This window comes from Stenella coeruleoalba, assembly GCF_951394435.1.
Source record: "Stenella coeruleoalba genome assembly, chromosome: 12".
Lineage (NCBI taxonomy): Eukaryota > Metazoa > Chordata > Mammalia > Artiodactyla > Delphinidae > Stenella > Stenella coeruleoalba.
This window is the reverse complement of record NC_137158.1, coordinates 55,101,054-55,114,480: the sequence shown is the minus strand read 5'-3', so window position 1 is coordinate 55,114,480 and position 13,427 is coordinate 55,101,054.

Genomic DNA, 13,427 nt, shown 5'->3' with positions numbered 1-13,427 from the left:
AGGCAGGGCATTCTGCCCCACTCTTTGACTCTGAGCTAGACACAATACTCACACTGGCCACTGAAATGTTATCAAACAGAACACAACCAGAGATGAGAAAAGTTCTTGTGCGTTGGGACTCGCTCTCTTGCTGCTCTTTGCTCTTTCCCCAGAACTATGAGAACATCCCTGGGCTAGCTTGCTAATGTGAGGAACACCTGGAGGAGAGCTGAGTCATCACTATGCTGACCATCCTATACCAACCAGGCGCCTCACAGCCTCCAGCTGACTAGAGATAGATGTCTGAGAGAATCCCACTGTGATCAGCCAAACTAAACCCAGATCAGTAAAAATGCGTAGCCGACCATAGACTTGTGAGACAAAATAAGTTGTTTACAACTTACTGTTTATTTACGAAAATAAACAGTAAATTACCAAGGAAAATTCTGGTTGGAAAAGGACTGTCATGGAATATTTACAATGTCATTTTCTAATCAGAATTTTTCCTGATAATGTATCTTTTTGATAAAAGAACTGAAACAATCCTCACCATTACTTCCCCTTAAATGTTTCCTTCCTTAATTGGCTCTAAAGAGAATTGTTTTGACCTAAAACAAATAGACCGCCAGATATTTCTCCAGCAAAGATGGATTTCTTTGGAAAGAGCAGAGAGTTGCAACCTGGGGTCTGCAATCGTGATGAACTACATGCAAATCCCCTCAGGGCAAGGGAAGGAGAACACTTTTATAGAGGGGGAAAAAGGAAGTTGGGAGGGCTGTAGAAAACAGAGTCCATGGCTTTTCATTGGCTGAGTCCTTGCCAGGAAAGAAGAGGATTCTTTCTTTTTCCCGTTGGGCTCTGTTTTTGTCAAAGGGCATGAGAGCTTCCTGTTCTGGTCTCCCATCTCTATTTAACTGAGGTTTCTGTTTATCATTTTTTTTTTACAGAATTGAATTTGCATTCAGTACTCCAGTTACAATTAGTATCTAGAAATTTACATTTGCTAAAAGTTTAGAGTTAGAAAACCTCAGCTTACATCAGAAACATATTTCTGTAAGGACCAGTTGCTTCCAAAATATAACATTTTAACAAGCAGTTAAAGAGAATTATTAACAGAGTTTTAAAAAGCCTAAAGCAGTTTCTTCACATTAAAAATGTAAATAAAATTTACAATTGTACAATCATAAAATTGGAAGAACCCACAAGAGATTGCTTGGTTTTGACACATGATTAATAAGTTCAAATTTTAAATCAGCATTCATTTTAGGATGTGAGTTAATATGTGCATCACTTTCACCTCTGCTCTCTATTTTATTAAAATACTATGCTATCCAGAGTAGAGCCATGATTTGCTTGCCAAACTTTTGCAAAGCAGGTACTCTCTTAGCAAACAAATAGCAGACATGCTTTTCTGTTTAGGTAAATGTTAATAATCACAGCTGGTTTGGTAATTCAGTTATTTGGCAAAGACATTATAAACTACTTGAAAAGAAACCATCTGGCTTGCAGTTGTAAAACTGAAACCAATTAAAACAGTTAAATGGCATATTGTTTTTCATTTTAATCTGTAAAAATATATTTTGCAAGTTCTAATAAGTGGTTGATTTTTCTCTATTACTTTTATAATATGAATCTGACTCTCAAATAACTTTTAAGTGCAACAAAGCTGTTTCTATAATTATTTTATTGGGACACCTGGTAAGCTAAATGATAAAGAATATAAAATATAAATGCATTGATACACATAGACACAAATAATGTAATACACAGAATTTATCTGTATCAGACCTGATAAAATAGAACAAAAGATACCACTTCACAAGAATTGATTGGTTAGGTATAGCCTACGAACCTGAAAATTCAGTTAAGGGACCATCTCTGTGAAAGAAAGAAAGGAAAGGAAGAAAGAAAAAGAGAGAGAGAGAGAAAGAAAGAAAAGAAAAAGAAAGAAAGAAAGAAAGAGAGAGAGAGAGAGGAAGGAAGTGAGGAAGGAAGAGAGCAAGGAAGGAAGGAAGGGAGGGAGGAAGGGAGGAAGGAAGGAAAGAAGAAAAGAAAGAGGGAAAAAGCAGAACTCAAAGATTGTAATCAGAAATATACATTTTTCCCCACCCACTCTCCCTTAAAATTTATTCAGTGATATGAGCTCTTCACTTTGCCTCTGGAATAAAGCACAAGTAATCCATGACTGTTCTTCTCACTTTCAGATAATAAAAAGAACTATGACCACTCCGGGTCTGGTTCTGTAATCAAAGCCTGGATTTGGTACTTAGAACAACCAGTCTCTTGCTATAGTCAAAGTATCTGACCACATTTAAAATTAGAGCTACTTCCAGTCCCCCAGATGGAGCTTGTAGGCCTGTTATAAGCAAGAAGCCAGTAAAGCAGGGAGGGATACTAATTTTGTATCTTTTTATCTCTGATTCTTCCCTTTAGGTGTCTCCTACACCTCCATCTTGCTAACCATGATTTTTGAACCTTCCCTCCAGAGACAATGTGAGAGGAAGGACGGCATGAGCTGGGGGCAGGAAAATTCTTACTTGACTGCCACTGTCTTAACTTGCCTTCTCTTTCTCAAGGGCTGGCAGATGTTCAAAGTCAACACTTTCTCCTCCGGGAAACTTTTATATTTGTTTGAAATGCCCTAGCCTACCCTCTCCCCATTCCAGGTGGTCTCTGATCTGCAGCTCCCCTGACTAGGGCAAATGCACTCCATTTCACTGGTTGCTTACTTCTCTGCCATAATGAGTCTGGTGATTCACCTCCTTTTGAGGCTTGTTTGGCCTCTCATGGATGTTGCTTGTACAGTATCTAATAAAGCATCTGCTCCAGCTCTCTTTCTCTCTCTCAACCTCATACGATGTGCAGAAAACACTCAGGCATCCTTAACCCCACATACCTAATATAGTGTGACTTTTATTGCAACCAACCACTCCCTTACCCTCTTTATTTCCCTGTGACTCCCTAACTGCAGGGCCATAGCTCAGCCTTTTTGAGTAATCCTGTTAGAAATCCTCTCTCAAGATGAAGAGGGAATCATAATTTTGTTCAAAAAAATCCTTTTCACTAATCTCCTCTCCCTCTCTGCTTTCTTTACTGTTTATATTTCCAATGAGAGTAAGGGGTTTTCAGAGACAAGACATCCCTTTACAGACACTTCCTTTGAAAAATTTCATCTTGGCCTGGCATCTCACTTTAAAATCTCATAACTCATTACATTCTAATGTTTCAGTTAAATTTTCTCTTTAACATCTGGCCTCAATAGTGGTGGCTTCTTTTTTTTTTTCATAATAAACCCTGGCCAGAGCAAATATTTAAATGTTGTACAGACACAATATTTCCACCTTTAAATTAGTAGTACCATTACAAATATTTGACACCTGATACAAATCATCATTTTTTCTATAATCTCTGTAAGATGTTACAGAATGAGGAATAAAAGGTTAATAAAATGAAAGTGATTGGTTTCTTTTTGTAGTGGCTATTGCCACTGGTGGCCTGGTATCCCTGTCATCATCCTTTGAAAAACAGTCCCATATCTTGACCACAGAGGTTATCATGTGACCCAGGCTGGATCACTTATAATTTGCTTTAGTTGTGGCCACAGGGATTGGTCCAGAGATGGGTATTATCTTGACCACAGAGGTTATCATGTGACCCAGGCTGGATCACTTATAATTTGCTTTAGTTGTGGCCACAGGGATTGGTCCAGGAATGGGTATATGTGGCGAGGTGAGCCAGTCAGAGTTCTTCCCAAGGATTTTTTTGATAGAGATGATAAGAATCATTCTTTCCTCCCTGATTGTGAAGCTCAAAGTCTGAGACCACAGAACTTCCCGCAGCCATGTCCCTAAAACCCAGAAAGAAGGACAGATTAGAGGCAGAGTTTCGTTTTTTTTTTTTTTTTTTTTTTGCGGTACGCGGGACTCTCACTGTTGTGGCCTCTCCCGTTGCGGAGCACAGGCTCCAGACGCGCAGGCTCAGCGGCCATGGCTCACGGGCCCAGCCACTCTGCGGCATGTGGGATCTTCCCCGACCGGGGCACGAACCCGTGTCCCCTGCATCGGCAGGCGGACTCTCAACCACTGCGCTACCAGGGAAGCCCAAGGCAGAGTTTCTGACATCCCTCAGGCTATCCTAGCTCCTGATATCTTCCTTTATGTGGTCTATCCCAGCATCTTTCCTATAAATTTCCTTTTTCACTTAAGCTAGTTTGAGAGCTGTTTCTATCCCTTTTAATCAAACACAATAGATTCTTGATTATTAATTTCACAAAGTGTATATGGTATCTGGGGACTTAAAGTGTTTAAACCCAAATAAATAGGATTAAGCTCAATTTTAAAGGCACAGACTACCATCAATACTAAAAGTAGTAGCTACTAAAAGTAGTAGCTACTAAAAGTAGCTACAATTATTCTAAAGGCATGGACAAAGAATAAAACTAGACGTTCCACTATTAAATGTTCAAAGGAATGAAAATGACAGTAGCAATGAAAAACAATAAGCATATTTTTCAATTTCTTGATTTTTGTGATATCTAAGTGACTGATGCTCCTGTTTCTTTCAGGTCTTTGCGGGGGGATTAAAGGTCAATGTAGCAAACTCAGAAAAACTAATTAATAGTTAATGAGAGCATTGTTTTCAATTATAAAATATATATAGTAGGAAGAAAAATATGTAAATGTCTTCTCAACAAAAACAAAAGCATATGAGGGGGCTTCCCTGGTGGCGCAGTGGTTGAGAGTCCGCCTGCCGATGCAGGGGACACGGGTTCGTGCCCCGGTCCGGGAAGATCCCACATGCCGCAGAGCGGCTGGGCCCGTGAGCCATGGCCACTGAGCCTGCGCGTCCGGAGCCTGTGCTCCGCAACGGGAGAGGCCACAACAGTGAGAGGCCCGCGTACCGCAAAAAAAAAAAAAACAAAAAACAAAAAAAAAAAACATATGAGGACATAAAGAGCATTAATTACCTAAATCCAAATATTTTAAATATATATATCTGCTATTACCTGTTTGTTTCTCTTCTCATTCAAAAAAGGACTTTAAGTTGCAAAGGAGCAAGCACTTGTTTTCCAAACTTCCAACAATTTGAACACTTTTTCAAAGAGCCTCAAAAATACTTAAGACAGGGATTCCCTGGTGGCGCAGTGGTTGAGAGTCTGCCTGCCGATGCAGGGGACACGGGTTCGTGCCCCGGTCCGGGAAGATCCCACATGCCGCAGAGTGGCTGGGCCCGTGAGCCATGGCTGCTGAGCCTGCGCGTCCGGAGCCTGTGCTCCGCAACGGGAGAGGCCACAACAGTGAGAGGCCTGCGTACCGCAAAAAAAAAAAAAAAAAACTTAAGACATACTGTGTTCATGGAATCATCTTATGAATAATTTCTCCATTATTACTTGCTTCTGGATTCAGACACTTTTCATAGAAAGAGTAAAAGGTGAAGTCCATTTAATTCTCTCAGAATTTAGAAACATTATCACATAAGCAATATAGTTTCATATTTATATAGCAAGCTGAACTGAATTATATTTCTCATTTTGCTATTAAATGAATTTTAGACTGTGAGCCTAGAAACAGGTTCATGTAGAGTGAAGATCAAGAGTTCATAGGATGAACCTCCTAGGGTAATGGAAATAAAAACAAAAATAAAGAAATTGGACCTAATGAAACTTAAAACCTTTTGCACAGCAAAGGAAACTATAAGCAAGACAAAAAGACAACCCTCAGAATGGGAGAAAATATTTGCAAACGAATCAACAGACAAAGGATTAATCTCCAAAATATATAAACAGCTCACGCAGCTCAATATTAAAAAAACAAGCAACCCAATCAAAAAAATGGGCAGAAGACCTAAATAGACAGTTCTCCAAACAAGACATACAGATGGCCAAGAGGCATATAAAAAGATGCTCAACATCAATAATTATTAGAGAAATGCAAATCAAAACCACAATGAGGTCTCACTTCACACCAGTTAGAATGGGCATCATCAGAAAATCTACAAACAACAAATGCTGGAGTGGGTGTGGAGAAAAGGGAACCCTCTTGCACTGTTGGTGGGAATGTAAATCAATACAGCCACTATGGAGAACAGTATGGAGGTTTCGTAAAAAACTAAAAATAGAATTACCATATGACCCAGCAATCCCACTCCTGGGCATACACCCAGAGAAAAGCATAATTCAAAAAGACACATGCACCCCAATGTTCATTGCAGCACTATTTACAATAGCCAGGACATGGAAGCAACCTAAATGCCCATCAACAGACGAATGGATAAAGATGTGGTACATATATACAATGCAATATTACTCAGCCATAAAAAGGAAGAAAACTGGGTCATTTGTAGAGATGTGGATGGACCTACAGACTGTCAGACAGAGTGAAGTAAGTCAGAAAGAGAAGAACAAATATTATATATTAACGTATATATGTGGAATCCAGAAAAATGGTACAGATGAACCGGTCTGCAAGGCAGAAATAGAGACACAGATGTAGAGAACACACGTATGGACACCAAGCAGGGGAAAGCAGGGAGGGGGGTGGTGGTGGGATGAATTGGGAGATTGAGATTGACATATATACACTAATATGTATAAAATAGATAACTAATAAGCTGCTGTATTAAAATAATAAAACAAAACTAAAAAAAAAAGAGTTCATAGGATGAGTAACTTATCTGTGATTTAGGGTGCCAAATTAATTTTATCCTAACTACTTTTCATCAGTTCATTTACTCACTCACTTACTCATCACATATTAATTGGAGTTTTTTATTTAATGAGTGTACAATAAGAAATTTTCCATGTCGTTCCATAATCACATACAGAAGATGACCAGGCAAACTCGGGATATACATTAAAATATGGGCATGGCTCCAGTGCAAGAGTGTGTGTGTGTGTGTGTGTGTGTGTGTGTCCAGGGAAAATGTAATAGGATTGCAGAGGAGGATTAACTCAGTTGAGATGGGATTAGAAAATTGAAGAAAGCTACACAGAAGAAGTAACATTTGATTTGAGAAATGAATTCAATTTTCAGTTTAGGCATGAAAAGGTTATGGCTGGTGCAGAAGTGGTTTTAGTGACCAAACTATTTTTTAGGAGTCGCTATAGTTATATTTACATAGTTAGCGGGAAGGATGCTGGATTCTGGTTGGAGGGGGATAGTTCAATGTAAATAGTAAGTATCCAGTATAGGCTGAGTGGAAGGTGGTTGCCAGCTGAGCCACTTGAAGTCTACCAGGACTTCATAAAACATGTGGGGCTTCTTAATGGAGACCTTACATTTCTTAATGCACAGTTTAATTTTTTAAATTATATTTTATGTTAATTATAAATGGATATTCTTGAAGTGCTAATTTGTCCAAATATACTGCTAAAATTAAAAAGTATTTTTATTAGACATTTATTTTAAAGTCGTTTATTTTTGGAAAGAAGACAATAGTTTGCCAGAATCTTATCATTATAAAGTAGCTTTTGTTGTTAAATAGAAAAAAATTCCTTAAATCAAATATAATAATTTATCTTTTAAATTTACATTTTCTCTTTGCAAAGTAGAACATTCAGAACAGAAGAAACTTCAAACTCTATTGTCAAACAAACATGTATCTATTACCTTTCATATGTTTCTCATAATCCTTTTAACTATCCGAGACAATTGTCAAAGCTATTTATATTTAAACAGGGTTTTGCTTCCTCCTAGTTTGAGTTCTCCATCTATTTGATCCTAAAGTGAAATGGTGAATTTGTGACATCAAAACCCAATCTAGGACAACCATTTATTATTGTGGTCAATCAAGATTTTATGATCTCACTGTAAGAAATAAGAAAAAAATGCACAAAAGAGAGTATTTGTACAAATTGTTCGAACAGTAGTAAAATATTATTCTCATAGCAAAAGAAAATAATAGCTAACATGGCTGCTTCTTTATTATAGTCCTGAGTTTCTATATTCATAGAGGTATAAAACATCCTCTTTTTAAAAATTAGCACCATCACTTTTTTAAAGACCATATTCTTAAATATGTGCAAATATATGCAACTTGTATGAAAATCACCATGTAATGTTCCCATTTGATCAGATTAAATGTTGAAGTTTGTGGGGGGACAGCAAGAGGCCAGAAAGGAGGTGAGTTGGTCATATCTCCCAGAACTTTGAACCACATTTTTGGCATCTAAAACAAAGACAAACGTATTATCCATTGCTGCAGTACTTTGCTAGGAATGTACTTTATGCACAAGGGTCATATATTTGTATTTTTCTCTATTGTAATGGATTAAGTTTGAATCCCATAGCACTATGATATTTGTATTTACAAATAGAAACCATATTTATTCTGAATACATTTGTAACTAAGTACACAATTTACAGCTTTATCACTTGTTTTATGAGTCCATTTGGCTTGGCACAGAAAAAAAAAAATAATTAAGTCTGTGGATTGCAGGGCCTGGTGTTTATTTATGCAGAAACTGCCTATTTATTAGCATTAAGCATCTCCCATTTGGTCTCAAAGAGATGTATAGCTACATGGAAACAGAACAGCTTTCAGTAGATGATTGCACAACTACAGATGCTTTTTTCCGACACTGTCACAGCTGAGGAGGTCCAACCAAATGAAAAACAGTTCTGATGAAGTGAGAAACAGAAAAGCGGTACCATGCAAACGTTATTACATAATAAAATGCAGGCCAGCACACATTTTTTAAACTCTCTTTATTAAACTTATGTGAATCAAGAGGAAAGGGTGAAAAGTATATTTACTGATGATAAAAATTATTCTCTGGATAATTTCAGTCATCTCATTTAAAACTTATTCTTTGTAAGTTTTTAGTTTCCCCTGCTTCCTTTTAGCTCTCTATCATCTACTCCAAAGTTAAACTTTTTGGATTTAAAAAAGAAATAGAATTTGCAGGTGGTATGTTCTTGAACAGACAGTCTAATATCGTGATGTTACAAAACACTTAAATGAAAATTAGTAGGCTGTCCTCACTAATCCTAGCCTTAATAAATTTTCAGATGATTCGTCTTAACCTGTTTCAATAGCCATGTTAGTGCATGTGTCTATCCTGCTCCACTGGGAATGATGCCAGCCAGAAAATGAATTAAATCACGGGATGTGTTATGATGCTATCCCTGAAAGATTTCTAGCCTAAGCTGTACACACAGCATTATACCACAGGGAACCAGGCACCCCAATGGATTCTAAAAGTACATGCAGATGTGTTTTTCTGATTATGCATAGCTAGAAATATTGCTTATCCTTCTGGAATGTGCTAATATAGAGACAGATACAAATATTACAATCAGTAATTGTAAAACATATATAAATGGATTAACTGTATTCATTTCATGCTACCAAAAGCATTTTTTCTCCACTACTTTGTATATATGCATAATTGTATACGTGTTTCTGTGTGTATATATATAAAGTTTTGCCATGTATTCTGTTTTAGTTAAAGTAATTATCTCTAAGCATATTTCCTCATATTCAATTAGTGTACCTATACTGGGATCAAAAATAATTTTTGTTCCTTTCATTTTCATTAACATTCATTAAGTGCTTATTATATGCCAGGAAAGTGTGTTGAATGTTTAACATATATTATCTCATTTAATCATTACAGTAACCTTATAAAGGTGGTATTTTTATGTCTGTTTCACCAATGAGGAAATTGTGCACCTGAGAAACTGGAGAATATGTGAGACAACTGATTAGTTAATAAGGGAAGCCAAAATTCAAATTCAGGCTCTAGTTCCAAAGCCACTGCTCTTAACCAGTATTTCTTTCAAGTCAGCTAACCAATCAACTTTTATTAGCACAAAAGGGATATAAAAAGGATTCAAATCAAGTATGTTTCATTACAAGATTGTAATAAATGAATAGAACACATTCATTTAAACTAAATGCAGTAGGAGGGAATGTATTGCTCTACTGAGTCTCCAGCCCTAATTGTCTTCCTGCTCCCTCACACCAACATCCAAAAATATTTGAGAGAAATTTAAATCTATCACAGGGTCTGAGCTACTTTGATGCTTTACATTCCTATAGCATTTCTTTAAATATTATTAATTATTTAAATTTCTATGGCATTGTTATTTGCTCAAGTTAAAGTTACCCAAGAATGCTTTGCATACTGTTCCTTCAAGAGATTGCATCACACATTTAATTTCTGTCAGTGAGTTCTATTCTTCTGTCATATATTTCCCCTTCTGCCTTTTGTACTCTCTTCAGAGGTGCATCCAAAGACAGAAAAGATAGGAATGGAATGAAAAGGGCCAATTACCATAAACTTCGAGAACGCAGAATAAAATATTATCAAAGTTTGTTATTTGTTTGGATTTACTGGTCATCTGTAGTGTTGTTTCCAGCATAACCATTTCTCGTTCTTTTCCAGAGGGAGTAAAAGAAAATGAAGCCAGCATTTATTTTAATATAAGTAAATCCAGAGTCAGCCCTTCACATAGGCAAGTAATATTTGAAGCTCCAATCTACTGCACTTGTTAAAGTTCCCATCATCATCCCTTTTTATTAGACAACAAAAGTAGGTGTGATCTTCACCCAGCGTACATAAACAGGTCAATAAAACATACTTTGATTCTACAGCCAAAGAGATTGTTTTTGACAGAAAAAGATAGAGTCAATTCCTTTTTCAAAATGTGGGAAATCAACTAAATAGTACTGAACTTGTAAGTCTTCTTCTTCCTTCCTCTACTCCAAGTGAATCTACATAACCCTTTTCTCAAGGACAGAGAGAAATCATGCAAAGAGAGAGAGCAGTGCAAAGAAAGGTTAAATCTCATAGCAGATACTTTCCAACTTGAGTGTTGGAGAAGAGTAAAACTCTTTTTATGTTGTAATTTTGCACATATATTTTCTGTAGCAATCTGGGAACAATAGTAGCTTTAGTCAAAAAAATGCAATTAAATGTGACTGATATTGAACTCCAAGCAATAGCAGATCAAGGGATTATGAATTCTTTACAGTAACTATAAAATCATGATAAAATAATGTAATCATTCTGACATTGTCTAGCCTGAGACACATTGTTGAAACTAAAAGAGAAAGAGTACATGACTTGGAGGCAGGATGATAAATGAAGGGTGGAATCTAGACAAGAGTAGGACAGAGCTTTCTCATAACACATCCAAACAAAAGTCTCATCATTTCATGGTAATGAAAAATTAAAAGTTAATACAAATTTGTACTATCAAAATTACAAGTGTTTGTACCCTTTTAACTGGGCTACTAATTATAGGAATTGACATATATACATGGTTATCCACTGCGGTGTTCCTGAAACAACAAAAGATTGGAAACAAACCACATTTCCATCAAAGGGCACTCATTTTCTGTATGCATACAGTAGAATACTAGTAGCTATAAGAAATAGTAAGGAATCTCTCTATGCACTGTCTTAGCCAACTTGGGCTGCTATAACAAAATCCACAGACTGGATGGCTTAAACAATAGACATTTATTTCTCACAGTTTTGGAAGCTGAGAAGTCCAAGAGCAAGGTGCCAGTAGATTCAGTTCTTGGTGACAGACCTTTTCCTGGCCTGTAGACAGCCATCTTTTAGCTGTATCTTCACAAGGTGGAGAGAGAGAGTGACCTCTGGTCTTTCCGCTTCTTACTAGGACACTATCCATTATGGAAGCTCCACCCTCATAACCTCATCTAAACCTAATTACCCCCAAAGGCTCCACCTCCAAATATCATCACATTGGGAGTTAGAGCTTCAACATATGAAACAGGGGGCACAACATTCAGTCCCTAGCAGGACTAGATAAGGAAAGCTTTCCAAGATCTATTAAGTGAAAAAAAGCAATGTGCAAAACCACTTTATAGACTGCTATGTGTTTAAAAGGTTGAGCAAAATTAGAATATACATTTTAGAAACTCAGAAAGCTTATATTGGAAATTAATAAAGGTATCTATCTATGGAGAAAGAGTGGGAACTGGGCAGATGAAGAATCGGAGTACTTAGTACTTTTTAATATCTAAATAATATAACTGTTAAGTAACCATTTTATTTAAAAACAAAAGGGAAAGCCAGTATTGAAATTGGGCATTGCCTATAAACTGCAGTTGAATTTGTGACAAAATTCAACACCCATTAATGATACAACTCTCAATAAGCTAGAGCTAAAAGGAAAATTCCTTCACCAGATAAAGACAGTCGAAAAAAATCTTATAGTTAATATAAACTTAATGGTGAAAAACTCAATTCTCCCCCACCCCAAGATCAGGAACAAACCAAGGGTGCCCAATCTTACTCCTTCTAATAAATACTGTACTAAAAGTCTTAGGGAAATAAGGCAAGAAAAAGAAATTTAAAGAATACAAATATAAAAGGAAGAGGCAAAATTGTCTTTATTCACAAATGAAATAACTGAGTATGTAGAAATTTATAAGGAATCAACAAAGAAAACTATGAGAATAAGTGAATTTAGTAAGGCTATAGGATATAAGTCCTATGAAACAAAATCAGAATATGTAAAATCAATTGTATGAGTATATGCTATCAAAAAAATGGAAATTCAAAATTATAAAATATCATTTATAATAGTAGCATAACCATAAAATAGCTAGGATAAGGTTAGCAAAATATATAAAAGACCTGTACCTGAAAATTATAAAACACTGCTGAGAGAAATTAAAGAAACATGAAGGAAATGGATGGGCATACCATATTTATTGACAGGAAGACTTACTACTGTTAAAATGTCAAATCTGCCCAAATTGGTCTATAGATTCAATGCAATCTCAACCAAAATACCAGCCAGCTTTTTGTAAAAATCAACAAACTAATTCTGACAACATAAAGGAGCTAAACTAGTGGAGCCAAAACATTTTTTTAAAGGACCAAGAAAGTTAAAAGATTTATTCTACCTGACTTCTATACTTACTATAGAACTCCAGTAATACAGACAGTGTGGTGTTGACGTAAGATTAGACATATAGACCAATGAAACAGAATAAAGAATCTAGAAATAAATCCATATTTTATGGTCAATTGATTTTTTTGCAAGGATTCCAAGGCAATTCAATGCAGAAAGTGTAATCTTTTCAAAATACAGTACTGGAACAATGGAATAGCCATATTAAAAAAACAGTAAATAAGGGAGTCTTGACTCTTACCTCACACCATATATAAATTAACTGGCAATGCTTCATAGGCCTATTATAAGAGCTAAAACTATGTAACTCTTAGGAGAAAAGAGGAGAAACATTTGCTCTATTGGGCTAGGCAAAGACTTCTTAGATTGTACACAAAAAGGAGAATCATAAGATAAAAGATTGACAAATCAGACTTTATTGAAATTTTAAACTTCTGCTCTTTGAAAAACATTGCTAAAAATAAATAAAAAGGCAAGCCACAATAGGAAAAATTCAAAGGACTTATATCCAGAATACATAAAGACCCCTTACAACTCAGTAATAAGAAAACAAAT